The following is a 14,604-nucleotide window of genomic DNA, read 5'->3' as shown; positions in this document are numbered from 1 at the left end:
GGTCATTGTTGGAGGCGGAGGGGTTGATCAGGTTTGGATCGCTGCAATTTTAAGTGTAACTCTTATTTTCTCTGATTCTGATTCCTCTTCGTAAGGCAAGGGTTCTTGGAAGCCAGGGACTAGAGGTTTGTAAGGCCCTTAATAGTCTTTTGGGGTCAGGGCCACGTAGAAAGAAAGGTATACTCTCTTCAAAGCAATATAGGTGCACTTCTTTGTTGCGTGCGCGCGCGCGCGCGCACACACACACACACAGACACACACGCACACACACACAAAGAATTTCTCCAGACTAAAAGACACTACAGTGCTAACAATTGCAAGTAGTTCAAGAACTCCCTACAGCCAGCACATCCAGAGTGGGGGTGCGTCTTGGGTCTAACTGGCACTGATTTGTATTTCAGGAGAGTTTTGGGGTTTTTTTGGATAATGTTTATATAGACTTTAGATCCAGCCACCTGCAATTTTCACAGGAAGTAATAACTGGGGAAACCCATCACAGGGTTTTTAAATGCAGGTCTTTTTACAGAGGAGCATTCTCTTTGTAGAACCTTTAAAAATTTAGAAAAGTGTGAAGGATGAAACTAAACAAATGCCCAATTTGGGGTGTGTCCATTATTTTATGAACTCGAAACGCAGTTCACTTACCAGAGAGAAAATAAAGCTGGAGTTTAGGTGGTGAGAGGGAAGTGAGGAGCATGGTTTCCTGTGTTGCACTAAACCAAACCCAAACTCTGGAGAACTGCTTTCTGGCAGGATTTTCTTGGGCTTTTGTTCATACACTGGTGGGGATCCAGCCCTCAGAATCCAGTCTTCAGGGGCAGAAGTTGGCAGGAGCTTTCAGTGGCATCAAGGATCTCTGATTAAAGGAGTACTTGGGAGTGACTAGTGACAGGAAACCTTATCTTGGTGGTTAAAGGCACTTAGTGTGTGTGGTAGTTGCTCAGTTGTGTCTGACTCTTTGTGACCCCGTGGACTGTAGCCTGCCATGCTCCTCTAACTGTGCGATTCGCCAGGCAAGAATACTGAAGTGAGCTGCCATTCCCTTCTCCAGGGAACCTTCCCGACCCAGGAATTGAACCCAGGTCTCCTGCATTGGAAGCCGATTCTTTACCGTCTGAGCCACCAGGGAAGCCCACTTAGGCCAGTTTTGGGAACCCAGCTTCTAGGGAGTCAGGGGTCTGCTGGAAGCCAGCCCTGAGTCAAGGTCTTTTACAAAGCTGCCAGCAAATGAGGTCCCTTTAAAGGAAAGGAGGCAGTGTCGTATCTTATAATGTGAACCTGAAGATGTGCAGAAGCTAGCTTGGGATCCAAGCTCTGCCACACCCCCCACAGACTGGTGACTGTGCAACTCCACTCAGCCTCACTATCCCCATCTACAAAATGGGGTAGTAACGGTGACTGCCTCAGAAGATGGCCATCAGGAATAAAAGTGACAGCAATATTTAAGCATCCTCTCTAAGGCAGTGAGCCATGTCCTAAAGGCTGATTGATGACTGAAGGAAACAGAAGGGGAAGCTTTGGCAAAGGGGAACATTTGGTGGGGAGGGGGGGCACTTTAAACAGGTGGTACCACTTTAAACAGGTGCGATATTTCAGGAATCCAGTCTTTAAGACTGGGTCCTGTTTTGAGATGCCTGGATTAAAACAGTGAGAGAAAAATGCCCCCCACCAGAGTAGAAACACAAACAAAAAAGAAAAGAAAAAAACTATACTTGCAGTGAATATAAGCAGGAAAAAGCAATTGAATAAATAAGGAAATACATTAGGGCACATTTTCATAAATAAAATATTTTAAGTGTGTGTTACCATGATTATATCCTTTCAGGACACTTTAGGGGCAAACCCACAGATTTTCTGCTCTTCCTCTGCCCCCCACCCCCAATAAGGGGGTGCTTTCAACTGATTCACATATCCAGAGTGTTGTTCTCTGCAAACTCATTTTTTATTGTACTTGATTATCTAATAATTTATAGAGAAGAGAAAAAACTTTCTCGAGAATTTTCTGCTCCATGGTTTTTGTAAGAAGTTGAATGTCAAGAATTATGTAGTTAAAAAAAGAAGAAAGAGGCCAATTTCTAGTAAGTCCAAATGAATCAGTATAAATTGCTCAAACTTCTGGGCAAGGGCTGCTGCTGGGAGAGGCCTGGAGTACCTTGAAATGTCATTTCTTGATCTCCTGTGACTATGGTGATTACTTTGTGCTGTAAGGGGTAGAAAGACATCCCAAAGCCTTCCTTATTTTTTTCCCTTCATCAGTTTCTTTTAGGGATTTGAGCTGGAGAAACAGGAATTGGGACTGGGGAAATCAACAAATTAAAAAAAGAGAAGTAAGTTTGTCCTTAGGGTTATTTCAATTTGATTATACTGCTGTGAGAGAAAAGTTGAAGGAAAAAAGGTTAAGAAATGTAAAAAGTACTGAATAACAAATCAAATGAGTAAATTGAAAAATACTTTTCAGGGGGCTTTTTGAGGGACCAAAGCATTATTATTAGTGAGACTGACTCAATCAAAGAGAACAAAAATCCCCTTTCACAGGCTCTTCCTAAGATGAATATTCTACACGAAATACTTTCAGCACTGTAATTTTGAAACATTTAGGCGTTTCTTTTGGTTGTGGATGAAGAATTGATTTGGGGCATTTTCTTTTGCACTGAGCTTCAAGTTACAACTTTATTTCAGTCTGACGGCTCCTTCAACAGACAGTGACAATGATCATTACAATTTACAGTGGAGATTTTCTTTTACAGGCACAGCGTTTTTCCCTCTGGCAATAAAAGCTTCATAAGTCAAAAATAAATAAGAAACACACCTCCCCTCTATAAAAAGAACTAAATGGAACACACCCTGTTTTATAGGTAGCAGGTAAATAGCTTGGCTAATACTTTTGGAAAAAATAACCAAGAAAGTTGTTTTTCCTAATGTCTGGAAAGACAAAAACCAGGAAAATTCATAATTGACTTCTCATTGCCAAGCATCTAACTTACGGGCACCACCTTTGTACCTGGGCACCTGGATATTCTCTTTTCATCAGGCCCTTCTGTTTATCTACCTGAGGATGATCAGAGTGCTTGCATCTTTGTACTAACTACCCACCACTCAGGCTTCTCAGGTGACTCAGTGGTAAAGAGTCCACCTGCCAGTGCAGGAAACCCGGATTCTGTCTCTGGGTTGGGAAGATCCCCTGGAGAAGAGAATGGCAACCCACTCCAATATTCTTGCCTGGGAAATTTCATGGACAGAGGAGCCAGATGGGCTGCAGTCCATGGGGTCGTGAAAGAGTCGGACACAACTTAGTGACTAAACAACAACAACCCACCGTTCATCTCTTTTTCTACACTAGTTTGTCATTTTTATTATCTTTTTTCCTCTCTCCCACAATGGTGAAAAATGGTCCAGAAAATTTCTTGAAATCCAATGACTCTAAGAAGGTCTAGGAAGTAGTCAGAACTTGAAATCTATATATAATGGTGTAAATAAACCTAATCAGCACTAAAGTACCAGTGCCTTGAATTTTCTCAGCCCTTGTGGTTCTTCTATCACCAAGATGGGTCACAGATCAACTTTGGGGTCCTTCATTGCTTATGGAGCAGCTTTCAGTTTGGTGAAAATATGGTATTTATATTGATTATTACTCTTATCAGTAAACATGTAGAGGAGAGGGGAATAAGGAGCAAGAAGCTTGTATTTTTTACTTTGTTTATTAAGAAAGTTTATATATTGAGTTGGCCAAAAAGTTCATTTGGTTTTTTCCATAAGCTCTTACATAGAAAAATCCAAACAAACTTTTTGGATAACCCAATGTAATATATTGATTTTGGGAATTATTAAAAACTCAATTTTTTAAAAAGCCTGAAAGTTGCCATGTCAAATGTAGTTGCTTCCAGTCTAGTCCCACCGTTTCACAGCTCAGCATCCTCATGCACTTTCTTCCCTGTGAGATGAGAATCAGTTCAGTTCAGTTCAGTCACTCAGTCATGTCCATCTCCTTGCGACCCCATGGACTGCAGAATGCCAGGCCTTCCTGTCCATCACCAACTCCTGGAGCTTTCTCAAACTCATGTCCATAGAGTTGGGGATGCCATCCAACCATCTCATCCTCTGTTGTCCCCTTTCCTCCCGCATTCAATCTTTGCCAACATCAGGGTCTTTTCCAGTGACTCAGTTCTTCGCATCAGGTGGCTAAAATATTGGAGTTTCAGCTTCAGCATCATTCCTTCCAATGAATATTCAGGACTGATTTCCTTTCGGATTGTGAGATGAGAATAATACATCCTACATCCCCAAAAGTATTAAAAGTGGATTAAATACAAAAATTCTATTAAATACCTAGGCAATGTTCCATAAGTGCTAATTAAAAAAAAAAAAAAATTGAAGTTTTGATTTCTTTTCTTTCCTCTAACAGTAGTTCAGATGTCTTTCACTCTCCTGAAAATTTGTTCTGTCATTCCCCCCTGCCATTATTATCACCTTGTACTTTTATGCCACACCAGTTTTCCTATATTGACCTTTCTTTTTGTTGTCACTAAGGAGAAATTTTCATTTGGTTTTCTCTTAAAAAATAAATATCAAACCACTCACCATCAAAACTTATCCATGGGATTAAAAAAAATTCATTTAGGAGTGCAAGATAGTCTAATGGATTTTGATGTAATAGAGTATAAAACTCTCATTGATATGATTCTGTATTGCAGCCAACCTTTCAGAAGCTAGATTCGAGGAGCCTTGGTGTTATATCAAAGAATATCCACAATGACCTAAAATGGCCATTAAAATACTTCTTCCTTTTACAACTACATATCTGTGTAAAGCTGTGTTTTTCTTCATATACATCAATCAAAATAACATATCACAACAAATTGATGTAGAAAGTAGAAATGAGAATTCAGTTATCTTCTATTGTCAGATATTGAAGAGACCTGCATAAATATAAAACTTTTTGCCACTTTGCCCATTCAAACGTTTTGGAAAATATAGTCATTTTAATTGAAAATATGTTATTTACATTCACATGTAATTACTTCCTTATTATTTTTAAATGAATTAACAAATGTTTTCTCTCAGTTTTGACTTCTAATCCAGTAAATATCAACAGATAGAAGCCACATAAACAAAAGCTTTTCAGGGTTTTTAAATTTTTTTTAGTGTAAAAAAAGACAGAAGCAAAAAAAAAAAAGTTTGAGAACCCCTGGCCTAGATAATTTCTTAGGCTTGCCTGGAAAATCCCATGGACAGAGGAGCCTGATAGGCTGCAGTCCGAGGGGTCGCTAAGAGTCGGACATGACTGAGCGACTTCACTTTCACTTTTCACTTTCATGCACTGGAGAAGGAAATGGCAACCCACTCCAGTGTTCTTGTCTGGAGAATCCCAGGGACTGGGGAGCCTGGTGGGCTGCCGTCTATGGGGTCGCACAGAGTCAGACACGACTGAAGCGACTTAGCAGCAACAGCAGCAGCAATTGATAAGATTAATGTTTTCTTGATTTTGTGATCATCTCAGTAGGACAAGAGCCTGTAGATCAAGTCTACATTGGATATAGAAGCAAACACTTGATCAGAAAGATTCTCTAGAGAGGTTAAGTGAAAGTGTTAGTTGCTCGGTCTTGTCCAACTCTTTGTGACCCCATAGACTATAGCCTGCCAGGCTCCTCTGTCCATGGAACTCTCCAGGCAAGAATACTGAAGTTCGTAGCCATTCCCTTCTCCAGGGGATCTTCCTAACCCAAGGATCAAACACAGGTCTTCTGCATTGCAGGCAGATTCTTTGCCATCTGAGCCATCAGGGAATGGCTTAGGATGAGAGGTTAGCTTAGATGTGAAGGACTTCCTCCATGCAACACTTTCTCCGTACATTCCTCCTGTATCCAGCAGGGAAAGCAGCTGGACTACCATGTCCGTGGTTCCATAGAGGCAGAAGGATCTTTGTATCACTTCCTACTCTTTCTTCCTCATTCCCATCTCTCCTGTCTCCTCCAGGCTCTTAATTTTGTAGCCTCAGGGCTGGCCCCCTTTTTCAGATGAAAGGGAAAGTGATGGCCAAAGTTCAAGACCTCAAAATCCCTTTTTCTTTTGTCCACATATTAATATTCTCTTATGGGTATATTAGAATCACAGCCATTATATCATACTAATAAAGAAATTTATTTAAGGAAATATGGGCATCACTTTTAGTGGTCCTCAATAAAGAATTTATTTTTATCTGTAGGTTTGCCACTTTTAGTGGTCCTCAATAAGGAATTTATTTTTATCTGTAGGTTTGCCAAGTAGGGAAAGATACATTTATTCACGATAATATTGGTTAACTTATACTGGGCACATCGCTAAAGCAACTAAATGCCTGTATGTGCATAATTAGAGTAGAAAAGAAACAAAAAGAAACAACAACAAAACCCCAGAGAATCCTCAAATGCTTTGGTTGTTGATGTTTAGTTGCTAAGTCGTGTCCAACTCTTTGTGACCCATGGGCTGTAGCCCACCAGGCTCCTCTGTCCATGGAATTTTCCAAACAAGAATACTGAAGTGGGTTGCCATTTCACCCAGGGATCTAACCCACATCTCTTGCATTGGTAGGCAGATTCTTTACCACTGAGCCATCAAATGCTTTGGAAGCAAGCATCTTCAAATGCAAAGAAAGGATCCCATAAAATAAAAAACTCAGTGACATGAGGTCTAAGGCACTTGGCTGATCCTTAAAGAAACTGTTTTAAGAGCCAGGTAGTTGGATACCATATCATCTGTGCAAAAGTAATAGCAGAAACACCTCAGGCTAAATCCAGTTATGGAGAATCAAAATTGCAACGGGCAGTGCTTGAGGGGCTTCAAACCAAGGCCTCAGGAGCCTGAAGGGTCAAGATGAGTAAACCAAATATACACAGAGAAAAGGAAGAAGCTGTCAGGAGAGGAAAGATCACAGTCCTAATGCTGTCTCAGACCTCTGCCTTGATGGACATGGGCTGTGTGTTATGTTCCAAACAGAACACCTGAGGTGTTTCTGACCAGGCCCTGTATGACTGGCTGTTAACATAGAAAGAACTCTCTGGAAATCCCTAATTTTCATGGGCTTTAATTACAGGTTTTCCCTCAAATAGTGGTGGTGGAATAGGCTAAGCTATCTACCTTCTCTGCCTAGGCCCTCTTCAGACCAACACCATTTCTTTGGAGGCTTGGGTTGGGATGGTTTAGGTTCCACTAGATGATGGGGTATCTAATCACCAAAGATGGTCCCTGATGAACCAGGCCCCTTGTGTAGGGCTGGTCCAGTGACCTGCTGTAATCAGTAGAAGGTGGCGGAAGTGACTCTCTGATAGTTCCGGGCCTGAGCCTTAAGGACCAGCCACTTCTGCTTGTATTTATTTGGGATCCTTGAGCTTTCACTGAGAATTCCAACCACCTTCCTGAAGGGACCACATGGAGAGGCCACAGGAAAAAGAGAGAAATCTTGAGTCTACGCCTGAGAATGGAGGAGCCCTGCTGAGAGCAAGGTCAGTGAGACCGATGATCCCAGCAGAGGCAACTCTGGAGCATATTGTAGAAAATGAAGGAGCCACAGAGAACGGACAGCAGAAATGAGCCAGTCCCACTGGGCCCTGCCCTAATTCCCTAGCACAGAATTGTGAGAGATAATAATAACAGGGGCTTCCCCACTGGCTCAGCAGGTAAAGAATCCACCTGCAATGCAGAAGACACAGGAGACGTGGGTTCGATCCCTGGGTCAGGAAGATCCCCTGGAGAAGAAAATGGCAATTCACTCTAGTATTCTTGCCTGAAAAATCCCAAGGACAGAGGAGCCTGGCAGGCTACAGTCCATAGGGTCACACAGAGTCAAACATGACAGAAGCGACTCAGCACGCATACATTAATAATAGAGTTGTTTTAAGCTACTAAACTGGGGGTGGTTTATGACTCAGCGATAGATAACTGAAACTAATTGTCAGTTTCTACATCATCCACTTATTCAAGAAACACTTATGGGTCATCTGTGATGAGCCAGGACAACACTGGGTAGAGTGAAATGAATGACAGTTGCCTGCCTCGAAGAACCATAAAGGAAAAGAGAAACAGCCGGGTGGACTGATCTGTGAAGCATGGGATGCTGCGCGCTATGAAGGGATGTGACCTTCCAGGAAGCAGGGTACAACACACAGCCTTGGATCATCGTGGAAGGCTTCCCAGAGAGCTGACAGGTGAGGCTGGAAGACAAGGTAGGGGAAGGATTTCCCAGAAAAAACTATAAGTTATGAAGAGCTTCCAGTACTGGTCAAGAGACTGAAGTTCACACCTAGTCTGGCAGTGGAGAGCATGGACTCTTACCAGCGACTTAAAATCACTGAATCTCAATTTCCTCACTTATAGAATGAAGATATAATAGAACCTACCTTAGAGGGTTGTTTATGAAGGTTCAAAGCCACAGTGAATGTCAAGCACTTAGTGCCTGGAATTGTAGGTCATCAACAAATGTTCATCTATTAGTATCAGTATTCCTATCACCATTATCATCACACTGAGATAACCATCTGAAAAAAGTCATTTTCTCAGCATGTAGGAGAAAGTGCTAAGTCCCTGACCATTGAGAGCCCCTTATTTTTCCATAAATCTGAAAAATCTCAGCCTTTAACTCTGACTCTGATTCAATTATCCTCTAAAGGGATTGGCCTTTTCAGAATTTTGAAATCTTCAGGGTATTGATTTGCACAACAAGCAACTCATCTAGCTCATTTGGAGAATAGGTCTCTAAAATATATCTGTAGGGTCACAACAGCTGGATAGAACAATGGGTAGATTGACTCTACAGCCATTGTAACATACTGAGGTTATAAACAGCACCAACCATCTGCATGGATTCAGATGCACCCACTAGTACTTTTCAAGTCTCCTCTGATCTGTCCCAGGACCTCAGCTCTGGAGGGAAATTTAAGACCCTATGACCAGAACTGTCCAGGATTAGAATTCACAGACTCTGAGTTTCCCGTTGGCATTCAGCCCACCCGATCTGAAGGACACCAGCAGATAAGAATTTGGCACAAGGACAGCTATTTTCTGCAGCTGCTTTCGATGTGCACTGGCCAAGCTCTGGGAGTCTGCCGAGGGTGACAAGAGGGCTATCTGAGAAACTGACTAGTTGGGTGGCCCGGGGCAATCGCTCGCTGTTCCAACTTTGGTTTCTCATCAAAAACGAGGGGCCTGAGCTAGATGAAACCTCTGGTCACTTTCAGTTCTAAAATGCTTCTTATGGGTCTTCCGTAGACATCAGTGATCCAGTTCATTAGTACATAACAAAAGGGAGGCTGAACCCCTGAGCAGAAGGACAAAATTCACTTAAAGGTTTTAGGTGAAATCAAACTCCTCAGGTGTCTTTTGACTTGTACAGAAGAATTGTGCTATTTCCACACAATTTAACTGTCAGTTATAAACTTCAATACAGACTCTTCATTTTCATTATACTTAGTCTGACTAAGGTGCTAAAGGCTTCTTCAGTGTGATGTAGAAATCAAAGAAGTGTGGAAATTGTGGTATTTAAAGCTATTCTTGGGACTTCCCTGGTGGTTAAGACTTTGCCCTCCAGTGTAGGGGGTAAGGGTCCAATCCAAGGGGAGCTAAGATCCACATGCCACATGCCTTGAGGCCAAACAAACAAACAAACAAACAAACCCCAGAACACAAAGACAATAGAAGCAATATCGTAACAAATTCAATAAAGACTTTAAAAATGGCTCACATTTTAAAAACATTTTTTAAAAATAAAGCTATTCCCTTCTAAAAACAGATTTTCATTAGTTTTTCTTTTTCTTTTTTTTTAATGAGACAAGGAGACTGGTCAGACCTTTGAAAAAGTGTTCAATGATTGTAGTTAATTTGCCTCAGACTAAAAATTATAGTGGATGCTGGGCATACACACCGAGGAAACCAGAATTGAAAGAGACACATGTACCCCAATGTTCATCGCAGCACTGTTTATAATAGCCAGGACATGGAAGCAACCTAGACGCCCATCAGCAGATGAATGAATAAGAAAGCTGTGGTACATATACACAATGGAATATTACTCAGCCATTAAAAAGAATACATTTGAATCAGTTCTAATGAGGTGGATGAAACTGGAGCCTATTATACATAGTGAAGTAAGCCAGAAAGAAAAACACTAATACAGTATACTAATGCATATATATGGAATTTAGAAAGATGGTAACAATAATAACCCTGTATGCGAGACAGCAAAAGAGACACAGATGTATAGAACAGTCTTTTGGACTCTTGGAGAAGGCGAGGATGGGATGATTTGGGAGAACGGCATTGAAACATGTATATTATCATATGTGTAATGAATCACCTGTCCAGGTTTGATGCATGAGACAGGGTGCTTGGGGCTGGTGCACTGGGATGACCCAGAGGGATGGGAATGGAGAGGGAGGTGGGAGGGGGGTTCAGGATGGGGAACACAAGTACACCCATGGTGGATTCAAGTCAATCTATGGCAAAACCAATATAATATTGTAAAGTAATTAGCCTCCAATTAAAATAAATAAATTTTTAAAAAATAAAAATAAATTAAAAAATAAAAATTATAGTGGAAAAATCTGATCCAAATCAAAGACACTTCAGCAAAAAAAAAAAAAAGAATGGCTTTCTTTCAACTTCTAGAAGCCTAGGAAATGTTGAAACCTTGTCTGTTGTTCTGAGAACCTGGTAAGCTTTTTCTCTCTTTAGGTATGATGTTTTCCCATTGCTTTCCTTTAGTAAGTTTCACCTTGGTGATTTCTCAAAATCTCTGTTGGTGCTTTAGCATCACGCCTGTGAGTTGTTTCACATCTAGAGATGAGATGTGTTCACCTGAGCCTGGACGCCTGGAACACTCCCTGGCTTGCAGTGTACAGGATGACAGACCAGGCAAGAGAAGCTGAGCTCTCAGGCTGAGGGCCATGGTGAATCCTCCAGGGGAGGATTCAAGAGGCATTTTGTTGCTAGAACTGAGTTGACTGGGTTGTGAACTGGATGTGGGTGACGAAAGACAGGAAGAAATTAACGATGACTACAAGGTTTCTAACTTGGGCTAGACAGTGAACATCATGAGTCATCATTTATCACTGAAGTTTAAAAGGGCAAGTTTGAAAGAGTACAGACTTTAGAAACTCTTCCATTCATTTAGGAACTCTACTGTCCATTGACCTAACAAGGTTCTTACCACATTTGGTCTTGGTCTTGGGGTTCAGATTCGAAGCCGGTGTACTAGCAACTAAAAGCAGAGAGAGAGAGAGATAAGGACTCCTCGGTTCAAAGACACACATCTTGGAAACAATGTCCCTGCCACTCTTCTGCATGAGCTTGACTTTCTCTTGTCCCTGAATTGTAAATGTATTCAGATCAGGGATCATGGTTTTTCATTTTGAGTTTTTACGAAATCATAAGCCCCATCTTTCTAGTAAAAAGGAGGCGCTCAATAAATATTTAATGAATTAATCCTAATAGAGAATAGTTACTGCTACTGTTGGTTTGAGCTTTCCTGGTGGCTCACTGGTAAAGAACCCGCCCACCAATGCAGGAGACGCAGACTATGTAATTCTGTGAACTAAAAACCCCAATTCAGGAGCCATAAGAGATACGGGTTGAATCCCTGGGTCAGGAAGATCTTCTGGAGAAGGAAATGGCAACCCACTCCAGTATTCTTGTCTGGAGAATCCCATGACAGAGAAGACTGGGGGGCTATATAGCCCATGGGGTCAAAAAAGAGTCAGACACAATTTAGTGACTAAACAACAACTCTTGGGGTAAATTATTTTTTTGTTGTGAAATGATGATGATTTGGGAAAGTCCATTCTTTAGAGCCCCCTTGAGATACTTAATCATCACAGGCACCCAGGACACGGCTTGACAATAACACTAATTCTTGCCAAACAGAAGGTGCCTCAGATCTGCCCAGAATCTGATAGTTCCTGGGAGCCCTCAGACAGAAAGAAAACTCATTGCGTGACTATAATAAAGGACAAAAGCTTTAAAATGGGAAGAGACACACTAACACTGTATTCACGCTAAGTCTTATGCTATGCACTTTGTAGACAGAATCTCATTTAAGTCTCTCCTCAGAACATTATGAAGTCTCCGATTCTCTTCATTTATAGGTAGGAAAACAGGGCCACAGAGCTTCAGGAGCTTGCTGAGAGCCACACAGGTGTTAGTGATAGGCTCAGAGTTTAAACCTGGTTCTCTTTAGCTCAGAATCTGAACCCTTAATCAACCCCATCCCGTTACTTCCCTCAATATGTCTCCCAGGTATAAAGGAAGCTGGTGGGAAAATGGTGCCCATCAACCAGGCCACCTTAGCCTTGGATGTGAACTTGGAACAGTGGATGAGTCTACAGAGTTATACCTGGTTCTGAGCGCTTAAAACAGTGTGAAGCTTGGGAAAGGAGCCAGGGTCTGTCTGCATAGCTGGCAGTATCAACTGAAGCAGACAGCGGAAGGCATTTGTCATCTATAAAGACATCTGTTTCTTTTTGGTTATGCTTTCCTCTTTATCTCCTAATGAAGATGATTTGAAAAATGCCTGCTCTCTATGGGCTGAACTAAAAGAGGTAAATCTATCGTCATGCATGCATGCTAAGTCGCTTCGGTCGTGTCCAACTCTGTGTGACCCTGTGGACTGTAGCCTGCCAGGCTCCTCTGTCCATGGGATTCTCCAGGCAAGAATACTGGAGTGAGTTGCCAAGCCCTTCTCTAGCGGATCTTCCTGACCCAGGGATTGAACCCGCATCTCTTACGTCTCTCCCGCACTGGAGTTTTTAGCTCACAGAATTGCAGTCTTGGAGAATACGGCACTGGAGGCACTCCCACTCTACCTAGAATAGCCAATCAGATCAGAGGTGTTTAATAGAGAATTGTTGAAGTGAATTTCGGAAGAGACAACTTTCCACCAGCAATGGGTGATCCACCCTTATCCATTTTCACAAGGACAGGACAAGGAATAATATGTCTGAATTGAGACGTGAAAATCAGGGTAGACCTAAGGAAGTTATCTGATAGAGAGCTTTTCTAACCATTACTATTAGGGATTAGTAATCGTGAAATTAAGTAGGATCTGTGGTATCTATTTCATAGAATCATGAAGCCACAACACTTTGGAGCTAGAAGGTGTCTCATAGATATCTACTTTAGCTTCATCACAGTATGCTAAAGATAATTAAAAATAAAGACTAATCTAAATGCCTACTGTGATTACCTAACCATAGACTCCTATGCAACAATTAAAAACTATGGTCTCCAAATTGTGTAACTACATGGGAAAGGCTTATGCTATGAGCAGATAAGAAATTATAATTTTAATAATGATAATTGAAACCAAAATAATCTATTCATTTTACAGAGAAGGAAAATGAATTTGGATTTTGGAAATTGGATGTGGCTTCTCAACTATCTGGGATTAGAGAAAGACTCTGCTTGAAGATTCAGCTTTCATTCCCCTATCATTTGAGATAATTTCTTAGCTATTTTTTACTGGCTGGTTTGTCTTCCTCTGTCCATGGGGTTGCAAAAGAGTCAGACACTACTTAGCAACTAAACAATAACAGCAAATGGTACTGGGACAACAGGGCATCCACAGGCCAGAGAATGAACTTGGACTTCTACTTCACACCAAAAATCAACTCAAAATGCATGTGACTTATGCATTAAATATAATAACCAGGACCATGACAATATTAGAAGTAAACATAGGGGTGAATCTTTAAGACTCTGGACTCGGCAGTGGATATAATACCAAAACCCTGGAAAAGGAAATGGCAATCCACTCCAGTATTCTTGCCTGGAGAATTCCATGGACAAAGAAGCCTGGCAGGCTACAGTCCATGCGGTCACAAAGAGTCGGACATGACTGAGCACCTAAGACACACATAAATTAGATTCTGATAAGGATCTAGTAACTAGAGTATATAAAAGATTCTTTAAAAAAAAAAAACAACATGATTATATTTTAATACACAACCAAAGTATAAAACATCATAGTAACTTGATGGCAATAAAATATGGTATTTCATTTGCACTGCATGACATCCTTAGTCATAAATGAGTTCTTAGAAATCAGTAACAAGACATTGATATACCAAGGGAAATGGGAAAAAAACAAAAATAGAACAAAATGAAATAACACAAGTGAATGGTCAGGATTAAGCATATATGAAGTTGACTGAGCTGAAAAATAACAGAAGAAAAGAAATTTCTTTTTAATATCATATTGCCAAAGATTAAAAATAACAAAAAGGCAAACAATTCCAAATTGTTTTTAATGGTCAAAGGATTTGAATAGATATTTTTCCAGAGATATATATTAGTGGCCAACAAATACATTAAAAGATGCTTACCATCATTAGTCATTAGTGAAATTTAAATCAAAACCACAATGAAGGACTACTTCACACCCACTAGGATGGCTATTCTAGTAACAAAAAAGGACTATCACAAGCATTGGTGAGGATGTGAAAAAACTGTAATCCTCCGACAAAATTGGTGGTAGAAATATTAGCTAGTGTGAAAAACAATTTAAGAGTCCTTCAAAAAGTTAAGCATAGAATTACCATATAACCCACGAATTCCACTCCTAGGATTGAAAATAGTTACTCA

Source organism: Cervus elaphus, chromosome 21 (genome assembly GCF_910594005.1).
Source record: "Cervus elaphus chromosome 21, mCerEla1.1, whole genome shotgun sequence".
Classification (NCBI taxonomy): domain Eukaryota; kingdom Metazoa; phylum Chordata; class Mammalia; order Artiodactyla; family Cervidae; genus Cervus; species Cervus elaphus.
Note: the sequence above shows the minus strand (reverse complement) of the source record.